The sequence below is a fragment of the Monodelphis domestica genome, chromosome 3, assembly GCF_027887165.1.
Source record: "Monodelphis domestica isolate mMonDom1 chromosome 3, mMonDom1.pri, whole genome shotgun sequence".
Lineage (NCBI taxonomy): Eukaryota > Metazoa > Chordata > Mammalia > Didelphimorphia > Didelphidae > Monodelphis > Monodelphis domestica.
The window spans coordinates 314,778,757-314,795,187 of NC_077229.1; the positions used below are offsets into that span (position 1 = coordinate 314,778,757).

General features: G+C 35.2%; 1 long non-coding RNA gene across 1 annotated transcript in view; it reads right to left on the bottom strand.

The window, feature by feature from the left end:
- LOC103096354 (uncharacterized) overlaps positions 1–11,877 on the bottom strand; it is a 42,217-nt gene extending 30,340 nt beyond the window's left edge. The window contains exon 1 of the long non-coding RNA XR_008917739.1: positions 11,818–11,877. This is a non-coding gene — a long non-coding RNA (uncharacterized LOC103096354). The remainder of the gene's footprint in view (positions 1–11,817) is intronic.
- Positions 11,878–16,431: the final 4,554 nt, after the last annotated feature.

The window sequence follows — 16,431 nt, forward strand, 5'->3', positions numbered from 1 at the left end:
ATCACATGAAGTGCAAAATATTTTATGAGAACAAAATCAATGCAGCTAGGATAAGAAGGGGAGCTATATAGGAGAAAACTACCTACATCAAATATCTCAAATAAGAGAGTGATTTTGCAAGATATGTAACACAAATATATAAGACCAAGAAACATTCACTAATGGGTAAGTGATTAAATGATATAGACTAATAGTTCTCAAAAGAAGAATTCCAAATGATGAATATCCACAAGAGAAATGGAAGGGAGAAGAGAAAGTAATAAACATACAGTAATCACTCTGAACTAGACACTGTGCTAAGTGTCTTACAAATATTAACTCATTTTGTTGCTCACAACTACCTTGTAAGGTAGGTCTTGAAAACAATTATAGGGTTTCATTTTATGCCCAGAACATTGGCAATGGTCCAAATGATGGAAATATTTAAGTGTTGCAGGAAATGTGGAAAGACAGGCATACTATTACATTATTGGTAGTTTTGGAATTTGTCCAACCATCCTAGAAACAAATTTGGAATTATACTAAAGAAGTGATTAAAAGGCCCATACCCCTTGATTAACAGATTCTGCTAGAAATAAGGACAGAAAAGAAGTTCCTACATCTGACCAAATTTATACCAGAACTTTTAAAAAAGGTGTTAGCCAATAGCTAGAAACATAGTAGGTAACTATCCATAAACTAGGACATAGCAGAACAAATTGTGGTATATAACCATAAGAGAAATTACTAAAAAATAAGATTGATACATTTTTGCACATCTGAAATCTATATCAAAATGCTTACTAGCTCAGAGACCAGGGACAGGATGGGAGGAAGTAAATGAGGGAAGAGGAGAAAGACAGAATTTGGGACTCAAGATTTGGTTAAATTAGTGTTTAAAATTATTTTTACATAAAATTTCACCAAAAATGTCATTTTAAAAAAGTGAACTGGGAGAAAAATAAGATTTGATGAATTGAAGAAGTCAGAGAAAACCAGGAAGACATAACCTGAGGCAGGGTGATATAAGCAGATAGTTTCATTGTAGACAAAATGAATAATAAAATGAAATTGAACTAAAAATTATAAAATTAGATTTCAACTATAGTTGTAAATTATAATTACAAAGCTCCAACTCAGAGAAGTGTTGAGAAGATGTAATTCCCCCATTTAGTTGAAGAAGTGAGAAATTATGGGCATAGAATTTTGCATGCATTGTCAAATATGTTTTTTTTTCTTTTTTTTTTTAAAACATTATTTTATTTGGTCATTTATAAACATTATTCATTAGAAACAAAGATCATTTTCTTCCCCCTCCCCTCACACCACTCCTCCCAATGGCAAAACATGATTCCTCTGGGTAACACATGTGTCCTCGGTCTGAACTCTTTTCCATGTTGTTGGTATTCGCATTAAGTTGTTCATTTAGAGTCTCTCCTCAGTCATATCCCCTCCACCCTTGTAGTCAAGCAGTTGCTTTTCCTCGGTGTTCTTACTCCCACAATTTGTCTTCTGCTTGTGGATAGTGTTTTTTCTCCTTGATCTCTGCAGATTGTTCAGGGACACTGCATTGACACTAATGGAGAAGTCCATTACGTTCGATTGTACCACAGTGTATCAGTCTCTGTGTACAATGTTCTGGCTTTGCTGCTTTCACTCTGCATCACTTCCTGGAGGCTGTTCCGGTCTCCATGCATTTCCTCCACTTTATTATTCCTTTTAGCACAATAGTATTCCATCACCAGCATATACAACAATTTGGTCAGCCATTCCCCAATCGAAGAGCTTCCCCTCATTTTCCAATTTTTTGCCACCACAAAAAGCACAGCTATGAATATTCTTGTACATGTCTTTTTCCTTATTATCTCTTTGGGGTACAAACCCAGCAGTGCTACAACTGGATCAAAGGGCAGACAGTCATTTAGCGCCCTTTGGGCATAGTTCCAAATTGCCCTCCAGAATGGTTGGATCAATTTACAACTCTACCAGCAATGAATAAATGTCCCAACTTTGCCACATGCCCTCCAACATTCATTACTTTCCTTCACTGTCATGTTAGCCAATCTGTTAGGTGTGAGGTGATACCTCAGAGTTGCTTTGATTTCCATCTCTCTGATTATGAGAGATTTAGAAGGCTTTTTCGTGTGCTTATTAATAGATTTGATTTCTTTGGCTGAAAACTGCCTATTCATGTCCCTTGCCCTTTTATCAATTGGAGAATGGCTGGTTTTTTTGTACAATTGATTTAACTCTTTATAAATTTGAGTAATTAGACCTTTGTCAGAGGTTTTTGTTATGAAGATTGTTTCCCAAATTGTTGCTTCCCTTCTAATTCTGGTTACATTGGTTTTGTTTGTACAAAACCTTTTTAATTTGATGTAATCAAAATTGTTTATTTTACATTTTGCGACTCTTTCTATGTCTTGCTTGGTTTTAAAGCCTTTCCCTTCCCAAAGGCCTGAAGTTTATACTATTCTTTGTTCACCTAATTTACTTATAGTTTCCTTCTTTATGTTCAAGTCATTCACCCATTCTGAGTTTATCTTGGTGTAGGGTGTGAGGTGTTGATCCAAACCTAGTCTCTCCTACACGGTCTTCCAGTTTTCCCAGCAGTTTTTGTCAAATAGTGGGTTTTTGTCCCAAAAGCCTGGGTCTTTCGGTTTGTCATAGACTGTCTTTCTGAGGTCACTTACCCCAAGTCTATTCCACTGATCCTCCTTTCTGTCTCTTAGCCAGTACCAAATTGTTTTCATGACCATTACTTTATGATATAATTTGAGATCTGGTACTGCAAGGCCACCTTCCTTTGTATTTTTTTTTCATTATTTCCCTGGATATCCCTGATCCTTTGTTCTTCCAAATGAACTTTGTGATGTTTTTTTTTTCTAATTCAGTAAAAAGTTTTTTGGAAGCTCAGTGGGTATGGCACTAAATAGATAGATAAGTTTGGGTAGAATGGTCATTTTTATTATGTTGGCTCATCCTACCCATGAGCAGTTAATGTTTTTCCAATTGCTCAAGTCTAGTTTTAGTTGTGTGGAAAGGGTTTTGTAGTTGTATTCATATAGTTTCTATGTTTGTCTCAGTAGATAGATTCCTAAGTATTTTATATTGTCTAAGGTGATTTTGAATGGAATTTCTCTTTCTAATTCCTGCTGCTGAGATGTGTTGGAAATGCTGATGACTTGTGTGGGTTTATTTTGTATCCTTCAACTTTGCTAAAGATGTTGATTATTTCAACTAGCTTTTTAGTTGATTTTCTAGGATTCTTTAAGTAGACCATCATATCATCCGAAAAGAGTGGTATCTTAGTACCATCATTGATGCCCCCTCCCTTTTTCTTTCTTTTTGTTTTTTACCTCCAAATCATGTTAATGCCTGATCTTTCCCTATGAGTGATTCTTTTGATTGCTCTATTAATGCATACAATTTCTGAAAGTTACAGATAACATTTCCCCCATATGTTGGTATATATAATTTGATCTAATTGTAGCCCTTATGGAAGAGAATTTGAATAAAAGAAAAAAAAAACACACTTTTCTCCTTTTCCCTTTCTTTCATATATACCTTTTCATGTTTCTCTTGCTCTTTGGGTTTGGATGTCAAACTTTCTACTGAGCTCTGGTCTTTTCTTTGCAAACATTTGGAAATCTTCTATTTTGTTGAATGCCTATACTTTCCCCAAGAAGTATATAGTCAGTTTTGATGGGTAACTGATTCTTTGTTGAAGACCCAGTTCTCTTGCCTTTCTTTATTGTGTTCCAGGCTTTGCAGTCTCTTAGCATGTCCACTGCTAGGTCTTGTGTAATCCTTATTGGCGTTCCTCTGTATCTGAAGTTTCCTTCCTTAGCTTCTTGTAAAATTTTCTCCTTAGCTTGGAAGCTCTTGAATTTGGTGATTACATTCCTGGTGGTTGTCTTTTGGGGATTTAGTATAGAAGGTGTTCTATGAACCCTTTCTATTTCTATTTTGCCCCCTTGCTTGAAAACATCAGGGTAATTTTCTTTGATGATTTTTTGTAGTATGGCATCTAGATTTTTGTTCATCTCTGGTTTTTCAGGTAGACCAATGATTCTTAAGTTGTCTCTCCTTCCTCTGTTTTCCTGGTCTGTCACCTTGTCAGTGAGATATTTTGTTTTCTTAAAATTCATTAATATTTTGACTTTGCTTTATTAATTCTTGCTGTTTTGCAATATCACTGTCTTCCAGTTGTTTAATTTTGATCCTTAAGGACTGATTTTTCTTTTCAGTTTGGTTTGCCCTTCTGTTTGAGGCTTCCAACTGTTTCTCCAATTGGGAGTTCTCGTCTGTCAGGCTGCTGACCTCTTTCTGAATTTTCCCCATTTTTCTTGCTAGAAGGTTTCCATCTTTTGGATAAGCTCCATATTGAGTTCATCCAGAGCTTGTGGATAATTTCCACTTTTGGGGCCATGTTTTGATTTTGTTTGAATTTCATCCTCTTTTTCCTCTGAAATCTGGGTTTTTCCTCTGTAAACATTTTCAAAGTCACTTTTTTTCCCCTTTCTTCTTGGAGGGTTAATCTTGGGAAGTTTGAGCCATCCTTTTGGTGGTTTTCCCTTTCCTTTTTAATCAGAGGTCTGGGTGAGATGGGAGGGTTTTCTGTGGATTTAAGTGGCAGTGTTTTTGCTTCAGACTGGTTCTTCCCAGACTCCTCAGTTTGTTAGCACGACTGCCCCAGTGGTCTGTGGTCTCTTCTTTCCTGTGTGCAGGAGTCTCCTGTAATACCACTCTGAGGGGTAGTTATCAGCTCCCAAGGACCCTGGTGTGCCCCCCCCCTCACTACAGCAATGAGAGGAGCTTTTGCCTCAGGCAGTTTCTACAGTTTCTTGAGTCTCCACAGTGTTCACAGTTTGCAAGAGCCCCCTCAGTCTGCACGCTCTCCAGTTTGCAGGCGTCTTAAGTGAAATCACTCTGAGGGGTAGTTCCCTGGCAGTCCTCATTAGATCCCAAGAGCCCTGGTGTGACCCCCTAGACAGAGATATTCCTCACTCACTTGCTGTCTCCACTGAGCGCGCTAGCCCCTAATCTGGTTCCGTAGGTGGGGTGGGGGAGGGGTAGCTCAGCTCACGTTTGTGTGCAAGCTTTTCCTCCTTCTTATAGTGTGGAAATGTTCAAACCCCACATACCTTCATTGCTGTGGCATACTGGAGAGTCCCTCCATTCTTCCAAGGATGATTTTTATGCTCTTTTGAAGTAGTCTATTTCATTCGGTGCTGGGGGAGAGGAAATGATTCACATCTAGATTGTAGCCATGCTTACCCAGAAGTCTCTTTCTTTTTTAAAAGCAAAGACTTCCCAGGGAAGGGTGATTTAGAGCAATATCATTGAAAATGATTAAGATATGGAAACCAAAGGAACCAGTGGAAACACTGTTAAAATATACTATAAACAGTAAAAGAATTATCCTTTATCAAGAGAGAAATTTGTGAGAGAAGGAACCTTTGGAGGCCAGCCTGAGCAAAGTAAGTTGTACTCGATTGTTTCAAAGTTCTAGAAAAAGGCTAAGCAAACCCATGTTATGCTAAGTAACAACTTATCTTTATTTTTATTTTTAAACATCTGGATAAAAACTGAAAAATCAACTTGATCACCCAGATGTTTCCAAAACATCCACATCTTTATAGTCATGCTTTTTGTCTGTCTTTCATTATTTCCACCAAGGGGGAGAAAAAACCTAAAATATTCAGTGGTGGGGACTTATAAGTCATGGTATGTGTCTTCATAGGATGGAAAGAATGTGGGGTGATGGAAAGTGCACTGGAGTTGGATTCATGCCTGGCTTTAGGTTTCAGTTCTGCTATTTTCTGCATATATGACCTCATACAAGATATTTTACATTTCTGGAACAGTCTTCTTATCTGTCAGAGAAGGAGTCTGGATAATATGATCTCTAAAGTCCCAAAAAGAAGTTTGCTGATAAATACATAACTGAGAACTTTAGATTACTCCACCCTACTTAGTCTAACAAAAACAGGAATGTCTACACCCATACTTAAGGATTAAGTATTTAGGAGGATGGACTATGACAGATATGTGCTAGCAAATGACAAATCAGAAACAACTGACAGACCCCTGGGCTGTCTTAAGTCAAGCTTAAGCTAACATTTGTACATGTGAGATGCAGGAAAATGATGTAAAAATGGTCTATATATTTGGCGTCACTTCCTCTCTCCAGCTTTTTTCCATGGAGAGTGGCTCTGGTGGCAGCTTGCTTTCGGCATCTTGGTGTGGCAGAAGCTATTGTTTGGGTTTGGCAGTGAAAAGTTTCCCTTGATACTATACTGGGAGAACCTTAGTAATTTAGTTCAGGTGAGGCATCTACACTGAGCTCTCTTGGAGTTTAGGCTGATTCTTTTCTCCTTTACCTTCCAAACACTATCCTCTTAGAAAAGCCTCTAATCTTCTTCAAAGACCTCATAGTAGAGGTCTTTGAACTCCCCCTGGCAAAGGCCAGGTGGGAGAAATCCTATACCCTCTCTCTCTCTTCTCCTTAATTCAAATCACCATAAATTTCCAAACTGACTTGGGTATTTTATTTGGAATTTTCTCTGGTAACCAAATTAATTTAGATTATGTCACAACCCTAAAATTACCATTACATAACAAATGGCTCTTCATTAAAAATATATGAAAATACACTTTTAAGATTAATCTACATTATTAACATGTTCTTTAGTCTAGAAAATTGACAAAACAACAAATCAAGTCCCGATTTGTACCATTTGGCATCATCACATCGAAGATATAAATGCTCATATTGAAAACTTAACAATCAATTCTATTTTTTTTAAATTTTTATTTGGTTATTTCCAAACATTATTCATTGGAAACAATGATCATTTTCTTTTCTTCCACCCCCCCCCCACCTCTTCCATAGCCCACGTGTGATTCCACTGGATATCACATGTGTTCTTGATTCAAACTCATTTCCATGTTGTTGGTATTTGCATTAGAGTATTCATTTAGAGTCTTTCCTCAGTCATATCCCCCTCCACCCCTGTAGTCAAGCAGTTGCTTTTCATCAGTGTTTTTACTCCCACAGTTTATCTTCTGCTTGGGGATAGTGTTTTTTAGATCCCTACAGATTGTTCAGGGACATTGCATTGCCACTAATGGAGAAGTCCATTACAACAATCAATTCTAATAAAGCATGAGATCTAGCTCCAGCCCAGCTTTGCTTCTGAGTAAAAAACTAGACACTGTAAGAGTAGGACATTCTAGGAAGGTCTTTATAGTAGCTGAATGTATTAACTTTTTTAGCATTATTGGCACTTTTCTGTAATTCTCAGTATGCACCTTTGGAAATGGTGAGAACAATAAACTACACTTTAGCCTTTAATATAATAGGGAATAATAATATAATAGGTAAACTGGGGAAGCTAGGTGGCTCAGTGGATTGGGAACCTATGTCTAGAGACAGGAGGTCCTGGGTTCAAATGTAGCCTCAGACACTCCCTAGCTATGCTGAACAAATCACTTAACACCCATTGGCTAGCCATTACTGTTCTTCTGCCTTAGAACCAATTCATAGTATTGATTCTAACATGAAAGGTAGGGGTTTTAAAAAAAACAACTAAATATGTGTGTTTGTGTGTGTGTGTGTGTCTGTTAGTAATGGTCGTAGTAGTTGTAGTAGTAGTAGTAGTATAAACCTTAAAGTCCTGTAAAAAGATCATCTATGATTATTATATTTTAAAGTTGTTTGGAATGTATATTCAAGTCTTCCCTCAATGGAAAGTCAAGGCATTTCTGAAGTATCATCAAAATGTAAGAATGAATCCCTTAAATGAATGGGACTGCCTTTTAAGCCTAGAATTAGGGTCATAATATAGAGCTGGAAAATATCTTAGAAACCATCAAGTCTGTTTCCTTCTCTCTCATACACTATTATTTTGTAGGTAGGAAAAAGGAGGCTTAGTGATTTTCTCAAGCTCACACAGATCCCAAGTATCAATAGCTCCTGATTCTAGACCCAATGCTTTCCACTGTAACAGGCATTTCCTCATTCCCAACCTAACTCAGACCACAATTGCACTGATGATTTCCAAACCTCCACCCCAGGGACCTTCTCATTTTGGTAAAGCCACTCTTAATTTCTTTCTCTGATTGGAGAGTTTATCCATGGAACCATTCAAGAAAGCAGTCACTCTAGCCATGCTCATTCTAAACACAGCTCAATCTCTACCTGGGTCCTCACACTACTTATACTTTCTATTCTTCCTTGCTCTATCTTTTTACCACCTCCTTTTCTGTGCTATAAGACATAAGACCTTCAAGACCATGAGCTATCATTACTTTTGTTTTTGCAACTAAGTTCCAATGATCAGAGACCCCAAACTATTTTATCTATACTATAGAACTTAAAAAAGAAATATCCTTATGCTAGAGTGGGGATAAGTGTCAATCAAGAGATGACCACAAGAAAGACTGGCAAGTCAGAGCCAATTGTTAAGTTTTCAGGGTAGGATTTACAACTTGGAAATTGGCGAACACTACAAATTAGGACTTGATTTATTATTTTCTTCATTGTCCAAACTTGACTGATGGAGAAAATTTTAATCATACAGGTTAAACCTAAAAGTATGTCATATATACATTTTTAGAAGAGATAGTTATTAGGTGCTTACCAGCTCACCCCTGATATCAGGGACCACTGTGACTTTATAAAGAAATTTTATTTTCTGTGGAGAGATAGAGCTAAGTGAACTTTGGATGGATAAAGAAGACCAAATATCTTCAGAGGACACCATGTTATCAAAGTAGCTGATGACATTCATCCAATCTACTGACTCAACAATCATCTGGTCAATCTTTTGTCAGGATGACAAGATTCCATAAATTGGCTATTATCCATGACTGTGAGATGAAGCTTTCATTAACAACTCACCACATACACATTATATATCTATATCTATATGTAGATATAGATATAGATATAGTTATAGTTATATATGTTTATGTACATGTATCCCTTCCATATCCCAATTTTCCCTATCATGGTTTTGATATATTGTAGCACAGTATAAGAAATTAAATGGGGATTTGTGGGAGTTTTGTGGAAGCTGCAGATGACAGAAAAAGTTTAGAAATTCAGAAACACATAAAACATATGGATGGATAGATGCAGTATTATATAATGTCAACATATTTAATCTTTTACTCTAATATACACAATCTTTTCTAAGGTAAAAAAGGTAAAAAGCTAAAGTTTGTGAAAAGAATGTGAAAGTGAAAGAATTTTACATGGCTTTTCCATATCATGGGTTTTATGCCCCTAACCCCTATGATGTGGAAAGGATAACTGTATTTCATATGTTAGATTATACCATTATGAGTAGGAAATTTAAAAATCACTAATGTCTATTCTAGCTGGATTTATGCTTACCCTATTTTACTGATTGACCCTTGAATGCTAATGGTAATGACTTTATTAATATGAGACATAATATTCTGGCAATGTCCTTCTATTCTTAACAAAGCCTATCCATAGATAAAACTATAATTTGTCACCTGTTTTATTTTAGCCAAGATGTTTTTTCTAACCTTAGGATCATCTCTTCAAAATGATGGGATTGTAACTTTTTTTAAACCTTTACCTTCTATCTTAGAACCAATACCATGTATTGTTTCTAAAACAGAAGACTGGTAAGGGGTAGGCAATGGGTTTTAAGTGACTTGCCCAGGGTCACACTGCCAGGAAGTGTCTGAAACCAAATTTGAGCTCAGAACCTCCAATCTCTAGGCTTGATACTCAATCCACACTGAGTCATATAGTTACCCCCTAAATAACTTCTAATGTTCTAAATATGTATTTAGAAATATATTTATTAATATTTATATTAAATATATTTATATATCTAAATAATATTCTCACTAGTTCTAAATATATAATCTAATGATCCTCCATATATATGGATTAAAAAAAAACTAGCCTTGTTGAAGAAGGGGCCAAAAAACTGCTTATGAAACAAAATGACTGTGACTGTAGTCAAGCCACTTACTCTTAGTTCTTTCCTCAATTATTTTAAATTGCAAAGACATTAGCCTATTTGAGGGAAGGAGTTCCAAATATCAATGAAGTCAAAGATCATTATCCCTATGATTTTATTACAAAGAAAGAGATTTCAAATAATATTTTCTTATTCAATAAATGAGCTATTTGCCGACAAAGGACAATTGTCCAGGTCTTCCAAATTCTATTTTTTACCTCTTCAACTTTACACGTTTTACTCTTGTTGCTTGAACATGTGTGAAAAGCACTGCTAAATTATACTGAATATTTTTGCAAAGTATACAAAGAGATTTTTCAAAACTGAAACCTAGTTGCATATTTTAGGACAATTGGGTTTTGGGTACAAGGATTTAACAAGTCTGTCTTTACTTTGGTTGTATTTTTAACACATACTGAATATGTATGCATATAAATATATTCATATACATATATATGTATAGTTTTACATACATAAATAGCAATATGATGAAAATTAGAGATGGAAAAAGAATGTTGTCTATGACTTTTCTCTGACTCTGCTCTTCTATCTACTCCATTTAAACTGTTTTCATCTTCTGACATGCAACTCCCAAAAGTACTTTTGGAGAATGTCTTAAAGCAGCAAACTTGGCGAGAAAGTCTCTCACCACTGTGTTCTAAGAGGAAAGTCTCCAACATTTAAATACTTCAAAATTCTCAGGATCTGAGAATTCACTGATGTTGATGAGTCCACCGATTCATATCACAACCTCTCTAACATGGGTGGTCTTTGAGAATTGTTTGGGTCAAAAATGCAGCTCCCTGTTACCCAACATCCAACTCTTTTAGGAATGAGCTTCTTCAAACATAGTCACATTAATCCTTGGAAACAGAGTCCCCCACCGTGACTATTTTTAAAGCTATTTATTCTCCTTTGGTGGGATCTGTCTATGGTATAGCTTTCACCAACTTATGGTAACCTCTGTGTTATGAATAAGCATGAAATTAAGATTTTAGTAAAGGTTATTAAAATATCTTTAATATTTGTGTATATGAGTATACAAAACTTGTTCTCGTTTCTTTTGATTCAACATAGGATTTTTTACTTTGCTTCTATATTTCATTATTTAAATAATAATAGTAAAAGTAAAAATAGCTAACACTGATATGGCACACTGAGGCTTGCAAAGTGCTTTGCAAATATATTCTGATACATAGGTACTATCATTATCCCCATTTTACAGATAAGGAAATGGAGGTAGACAAGGTAAGTCACCATTGTGATGATTGATAGTTAATTGATTCTTTCTCACAATACTATGGAAATCATTCCTCTTCAGAAGCAAATAGGAATTGTGAATGAAAATATTTGAGCAAAGAAAAATGGATCTGCAAAGCAAAGGAGCTCAGAACTTTTAGAACACATATCATTAGGAGAGGGGAGACTGTTCTAATGGAACCTTGAAGGAAGCAGTTAGGAGGTTCCAGCTGCCTGGGACTTCACTTCTTGGCTGTTTCTGCCTAAAGGTGGAAGACATACCTCCTTCATCTCCTCTCTGGCCATTGCCTTCTACCTATAATGAGCTGAGAAGATATTTGGTTTTGCCCAGAAGAGACTTGTCAGCAGTGCTGTTAATATCTACCCTTAGGGGAATATGATTTTGTTTTCTGAATTGACTTTATTTCAAAGTCTTCAATCAACAAGTTAACTTAGAAATTAGGAAGACCCTAATTTTCCTCTTTCCCCCCAACTTCTTCTTACCCCTTTCTCCCCAAAGAATAAAAGATCCTTTAGTTAAAGTATTAGTTGTGGGATTTGTTTATTAGTGGGAAAATTTTCAACTTACCATCTGTGAGAAGATCTTCATCCAGACAGTTGGGAAGAAAGAAACAGGAAGCAGTGTAGGGGAAGGGCTCAAGAGTCAGATTCTTTCTTTGACTTACTTCCTGGTGCAACTTCTCTAAAATCCCCCCCACTATAATTCACCAAGTTTCCTTATCTACTACAGAATTAAGGAGTTATAGACTATTTGAGAAGAAGTTACCTTAGAGCTCAATCAACCAACTTCCTTACTTTCCATATGAGGACCTTGAGTTTCAGAGAAGAGTAGAACAACTTCTCCACAGTAACATAGCAAGTCTTAGCAGAGTGAGGATTTAGATCCAGGCTTTCTGACTCCACATTAAGGATTTTGTTTGCTTGGTTTTGTTTTTTCATTTGTGTGTGTGTGTGTGTGTGAGTTGAGAATGGAATGATTTTAGCATGATTTAGTGTAGTAAAATACCTGCTTTAAATCACCAGCAAATATGATGTTTTATAGACATTATCTTTTATTATTTCTCTGTACTTTTTTATTCATTTACATCCTAACCCAGAATTCTTTTACACTATCCTCTTCTGGATAAAATTTTATCTTTTATGAATAATATAATATAATATAATAATGAGAATGAGAATTAATAAAATACCATTGCTGAAGTATAACTATGCAACTATCTTTAAAAAAATTTTTTACTAATCTCTAATAATTAGGTTTATGTCCCTTTAGGACATAAACAGCTCATTTTAAAGCTTTTTCTATGATTATTCTATATACAACTTTGCATCTTAATTTAATACACAAAGTAAACCAACAATGACACCCATTAGCAACATATATATGAGATTCTCCAATATTGGAAGACTCTGTCTAACTGTTAATTCATCTTTAAAGTTTGGATCCTCTAATCTAATGGGGATATGCACACAAAGCCACTAAGAATGATAAGAGATTGACTTTGGTATGACAAAAAAAAAATTAAGGAAATTTCTCTCAGACTTTTCTAATTATCTTTCTTACCTTAGAAATCATAAATCTTTCCACTTTAGCCCAGAATTTTCTTCCTCTTTTGCATTTGAGACCCACTCATCCAAAGACCAATGATCATAGGCCACATCCTTTAAAAAATTCACTTCAATAAAAACTTCTTAGAAAAGATTAATTTGCAGACATATATTTCTGGTGATAGACATTTAGTTTTTGAATATAAAGTAATATATATATTTCTTTTTGTGTAAGCCAACTTTATGGATCAATGCTACTCATAGTCTCTTGGGATTTGGCTGAAAATACATAATGAATAGAGGAGCAAATGGATAGAGCACTAGGCCTGGAGTCAGGATGACCCAAGTTCAAATCCAGCCTCAGACATTTATTAGCTGTGTGACCCTGAGTAAGTAATTTAATCCTGTTTGCTTCAGTTTCTACATCTGTAAAATAAACTGGAAAAAGAAATAGCAAAGCACTCTAGGATCATTGCCAAGAAAACTCCAAATAGAGCTATAAAGAGTTGGACATGACTGAAACAAACCAACAGCAATAACATTACTATAAACAAATTATGATGAATTCAATTTCTTTATATTGAAAAGATGATGTATGGGCCAAGATACTGGAAATTAGGATATCATGGTAATTTATATAACAAAGCCATTGTTTAAAGAATCAAAACCATTGAGGTATTTGACAATTTGAATGACTGGAATTATTTGTCTTAATTTCCATTTTATAGGCTAAATGTAGAAGTAGGCCATGTGATTTCACCCTAGTCTTTCTAGTTTCTGTTGACTTTAAACACTATCAATTTCAGTTTAATTTCTTAAAAAGCCATGCCAATTTTAAACTCAAGAGATTAGTCCTTCATCTGTTTAAGTGAAGGATATATAATTTCAACAGATGTCTTATATTAAAAAGTATTTCCAATGATCTGAAAAACCAAATAATTTCACTCTCCTCTGTACAAATATCTTCTGATCTAACAATCCATGTAACGCATTTCAAATAAATGTCCCAACATGCCCTGACAACCCTGAAAATGAGTTCAGTTATGACTCAACTCCATTGAAGCAACATTGTCCAGAAACAGAATTTTGGGGAAGACTCCAAACTAGAAAGATTATATTTACCTCACTGATCTTTCTTCAGTTTATTCCTAAGAGTAATCAGTTTGGAAAATGCCTTGGACCTCAGGATTGCTCTAGAATAGATCTTGTAATCAAATTTGCTGCAGAAATAACAGGTTACACTAGGTCCTGTAATGGAGCAAGCCCAAACTCCTTGGATTAGTCTTGAAACGAGCTCAATGTCTAGATTTCGTAATTTAAAACGTATACTTGCCCTAGATTTGCTGGATCTTGGCAGATCAAAATACATAACCAAAGAACTCTAGAACTATATTCAAGGTGCAGAAAGTGATGATAACCATTCTTGAAATACTTTGTTATTTTTTAACCTAATCTTCATCTTTGCCTGACTAGAACCGTGCTACTGAAAGATAAAATAAATAGTTCTCAACTTGGATTATTTTTTCCAAAGTATTTCCTAATCACCTCATTTTAGTTTTCATTTTATATAATTCTGCCATCTTGGATTTTATTTTATTATCCTTTGCTTAATTCACTACTGTTTTGCACACAGGCTTCTCCTCAAATCTCCTATCAATTATTTCCCAAATATTGTTATCTCCTTTTCTTTTCTCCTTCCTTGATGATTTCTTCCAACTCTTCAGTTAAGGTTTCCATTCTCCTGACCACTAGCAGTCATGATTCTCCAGAGAATTACCTTCAGAATTCCTTTGTCTTCTGAAGCTACTCATTTCAGTCACTGGCACTACTGAGATCCACTCCTTCCCAGATGGCATATATTTTTGTCTTCTTTCTGTCAGGTGTGACCTGACTTTAAGAAGAGTTAAGGTAACTTGCTTTACCAGCTACAATTCCCCAAACTTGCTCATAAGGATGACACCAAGAACATGTGCTAACACCAGTGTGTATACCAATACTACATTCATCAAGACAAATGCACATGAGTATTTCTGAACAGAGGCAGAACAGGAGTAGTCAAATAATGGAAACGGAATGTTTCCTCAGCAAGCCACGTAGTGCCAAGGTTTGTGATACAGACAGCTACATTTGAGTTTTCAACATTTTTTCTCTCTTTTTATCATCTCATTTGCCTGAAAAACCCAAACTGAGCTTGGAGTCATCTGAATGAGGCACATACAGAAAGAAAGCTAGTGTAATGTTTTGTTGATGGAAGTTACACATCAATAAAAATGCTTTTAAAAATATAATCCTCTTCATCACCTCTAAGAATTATACTTCATTGGACTAAAAGTAACTTCTATTAAGATTTAGACCAAGGGATGTCAAGTCTAACTACTATGGACCCAGAAAACACATCTATAACTATTGATGATACTATTTCTGTTTTTTCCTCTGGGTTTATTCAACCAGCATACATTATGTCTGCATTGTGCCAGACACTGTGCAAGCTATTTGTCCAATTATTTATTCAATAAAAATCCAGATGTTTTCAAATATCTAGTGGCTTGTTATGACATAGACAGTCTATTTTGTACCTTCCTCAGTGCGTAGAACTAGATGTTTAAAATGCTTAATTAAAGAAATGAGATTACTTCAAAAATCTTAAGATTTAAAGGCAGAAAAAAATCTTATAGGCTTAGCAAGATAAGCCTTTCATTTTGAAGATGATGAAACAAAGGTTGAAAAAAGTTTAAGTGACTTGCCTAGGGTCACACAGCCAGTATCTGAATTCAAATTTTAACTGAGGTCATCCTGACTCCAAATCCAGAATTCTATCCACTATACTCCCTAGCTTTCTTGATAATCTATGTAAAGAAGTTACAAAATTATTTAAGACATAGTTCTTGATCTTTAGCAGTTCATAATCTGATGGAAGACAACATAAAAATATAAATAAAATACAAAAGATACTATAAGAACACAATAGAGGCAGAATCAAGTTAAAGGAGAGTGAAGTAATTTCATGGGAAAAGGTGGCATAGACCCTGAAGAATAAGCAGTGTTTAAACCAGACAAGATTTAATCAAATGAGTTGTATCCCAGCCATGTCACAAATATAGTTAAGAACTTGTGGATAATAACTTTTTAGTGGAGACAAAGTAACGTATGTTTCCAAAAATAAAACCCTGATCAAATAATAGATATATAAAAATATGGCCACATTATTTTCAAAAGCATGAGACCTGAAGTCAGAGGATTTGTATTTGAGTCCCAGTTCCAAAACCCAATTCCAGTGCTCAAGTCACAATTCCCCTCAACCTGTTTCATTATCTGTAAAATGAGAATAATAACACTTTCATAACCTGCTTCTTGTTACTGCTGTGAGTAACACCACAAAGTACTATATCCTTGTGAATGTCAATTGAATTGTGGATTTGCAATAAAGACTCAGTCGTTCTCCTTCTCTTGGGACAAATTATTTTAACTAATGGTGAAGTCAATATTTTTTAATGTTAATGGAACTCTTAATAAGCTTTTTATCTGTTGAATGTTTTACAACATTTACTTATAAAGAGACATAGTAATAGTCTCTCTTGGGAATTCTCTAAGTATTGTTATCTTCCCCATTTCACAAACATAGAACTAATTAATTCTA